Below are 3,308 nucleotides of genomic sequence, written 5' to 3' on the forward strand. Positions count from 1 at the left end.
TGCTGGAATTTTTATGGCACTACTATTTTACTCATAATAGGAATCTAAAGCATTGAAATTTATAGGCCCCATTTTGTAACTTTCACATATTTCTCTGTGATAAAGATGATTTTAAACCATCTTATCTGGAATGTTGGTTCATTTCCCTAGTAGTCAGACTTGGAATTCTTAATGACAAGGGTTTGGAATTACAGGATTTTGGATAAATTGTCTTGATCTGAAGTATGGCAGAACTCTTTTCCCTTCAGATTTTGACAGTGATATGTTAGTCTATAAGTATCAGCTGCATCTCTACCTTGCAAATGCCAATCACTTTTCTCCATTCTTATCCAAGTATTGAGGAGATGGGCTAAATCACCAGTTCAGTCCAGGGCAGATATACTGTTCCCTAGCTGAGATATTTTTGTCAGTCTGCCCATTCAGATGGACTGCATTTCTGGACCATTCTATTACAGTTTACACTTTTGCACTGCCTAACCTACAGGTGTGGACTCAGCTACACAACTGGGGAATGTGGACTGTTCGCTGGTAGATTTCAACAAGATGCTGCACTCCTCCCCTAAATTTCCTTTAAATAATAACTTCTCAGGCTCTATGGCAGCATCCCTCAAGGCACAGAGTGTAGAAGGGAACTTTGGTAATATTCTTCTGCATAACATGACTTTTTCCTCAACAGAGAAGAAAGTTTGTTTCTTTTTTACTGCTCACAAACTAATAGGAAGGTGAATTGTAAGCAGGCAAGTAAGAATTATCACTGAAATTCATCTCAGCTGATGCTTCCTATATACAATGATTCAAACTTCCATGTTTTAGTCAGAGTCGTTACAAATATGCATGGCTGCTTAAAGCAACTTTGCTAACAGGGAAAGGAAACATTTTACACCACAAAATGCGTGGGTTTTTCAGTTACCTCAGTTAATTGGAAAACTTACAAAAGTTCAAGAAAAGGTTATGCAAGCACTGATTAACCCTCTATCCACTCGCAGGACATTGTGTCCTGGATTAATTTGCTGAGAAGAAAGACTCAATGAAACCTGATAGAATTTACCCAATTTTATTTAATCTATGAAGTGGAATTAAAGAATGCCAGATAAGATACAAATAAGAACATGAACTAATATAGATTTTAAAATAGGAATGGGAAGTATGATCCAGAAAGGGCAAAGTTAAGAATATTTATGTCAGTATTTCAGTATAAATGCAGACTTTCTAGCCTAATGCAAAATCAGATAAAACATGTAATTTGAAATACATTACTAGGAAAGAGGTGAGAGGTTATGCAATGCAGTTAATAAATGTAAATAAGCAAACCAAGGAAACTGAATTTCATTTTATGAATCCTGATTTATGCCAATACTTTCAAAGACGCCTAATGGACACATGTTGTACTGATGACCAAATATTTGAAGCTGATCATCTCAGTCTATCAAAACCACTTAAAAGTCGTAATATCAGATACCATAACAAACAGGTGAATCCCAGAAGTACAAGAACCTGTTGCTCACCCTTACAGAAAGCCCAAGCTATTAGTTCCTCAAATTCTTTAAAACTCAGGTGTTTAATACAGGCACTAATCCAAGGCTGCTGCCACACAAAAAGTGTTGCAGGATTGTTACAAATGATCTACACCACTTTCGTCTCCCCATTCTTCATAATAGTCTGAGACTACCATACTAGGGAGAAACTAGGTCAGAAAATAAATGTCCTGCCTAGAGCAGTGCTTTCCAGTCTGGAAAGTAATGGTGGGACAGGGAGTACATAGCCTTGTTTTTCACATGTTACAGTTCATCTTCAAAAGATAAAGATTTGAAAGTATAGATATAAGATTGGACATTAGGTTGTCTGGTTCTTTGTCTAGATTGCCAGTGAAAGTCCTGCTATGAGTTATGAAGATATGAAGGTTATTATACAAACCTACAAAGCACCAGGGCATTGAAAATGCAGCTTTATTGGGAACTAGTATTGTTTACATTAGCCCTCTTGTGTGAATGATCAGAGACCTTCAGGCAGGTCCTGAGCCAGCATTTCACTGTTCCTCCTTGACTCTTCCCTGGCTGTAGGGTTTGGTGAAGGGGAGTGTCTTGTCTTACCTCAGAGCACAGCAACTTCCCAGGAGGACCTTGTCCAGGCTGCACAGGAAGGAACATTCCAGCCATCAAGTCCTTGTGCATTATTTCTGCACACTGACAAGCACTTTCTTCCATTGGCATTTTTCACCCACCATAGTTGATACGTCATCAATGTGAAAGACTTTTTAAAAGGCTGCAGTCCAAACTCTTCTATGCATACACAAACAAAGCACTAAATACAGGACATGAGTATACAGAAATGAGAAGCAATTTCCACAGAAAGAAAAGGATTCACCAAATGATTTTTGATAAATAACGTTTTATTTCATTCAAGTATAGGCCTTAGATTTCATTCTGTGTATATTCAGACACTTGAAAACTGCATGCACAGATGCTGCTGTGTGCTCAAAAAGAGGCCCTTTTGTAAAATGCATCTTAATATTTTTACAGTGTCTATAGCTGATACTGCTCAGATTCCTTTCTTAAGAGTACTAAACATTGTCTGTATCACTGAGTGATTTATAGGCTTTACCACTGTTGATAAAGATGTTTGTGAATTAAAGTCCTTGCTTTTGATGTTTGTAGACAGAGCAGGTCCTGAACTTCACTGTTTGTACAACTGCATTTTAAAGCACTATCTTTTGAAGTCACAGGTTATTTCTTAAAATAAACTGATTGAAAAGGAAACAAACTCTTCCAGGACAAGACGTATAGAAAATAGGTAGACTAGCAGTCTTAAAACAACTCCAGATAATTAAAATTGTCATTAAGTAGAAAACACATTAAAAAGAATCTCAGTGCATTTTTTCCACCATGAAGTCATATGAGACACTGACAGTTATCATCTAATTGATCCCATACCTTACTTCCTTAAATATTTTTTACGTTTGAAAATTATAATTTATTAATAGTTGCATAACTAGGTTAAAATTTAATTTTTTTGGTGGATCATCTTACGTGTTTCATAGACTAGTTCTGAAAAATGTAAAGATAGGTAGACTCTAGGGATTTTCAGTACTTGTGTTATGTAATGAGCCAGTCTACAAGTGTGCAAAATTAAAACTTAAATAATAAATGAAAATCAGAATTGATGTCCTCAGAATCAACAGAAATTTAGCCATTCATTAAGTGGGAACATAATCAGGCCTAAAACTAGAACAGAATTTAGCAACACCATTGTCATGGGAAGTCTGGGAATGAGAGGGGATTTCAGATCATTTTCAAATGGATGCTGGAGCA

This window comes from Acanthisitta chloris, unplaced genomic scaffold (assembly GCF_000695815.1).
Source record: "Acanthisitta chloris isolate BGI_N310 unplaced genomic scaffold, ASM69581v1 scaffold5288, whole genome shotgun sequence".
In the NCBI taxonomy this organism is placed as follows: domain Eukaryota; kingdom Metazoa; phylum Chordata; class Aves; order Passeriformes; family Acanthisittidae; genus Acanthisitta; species Acanthisitta chloris.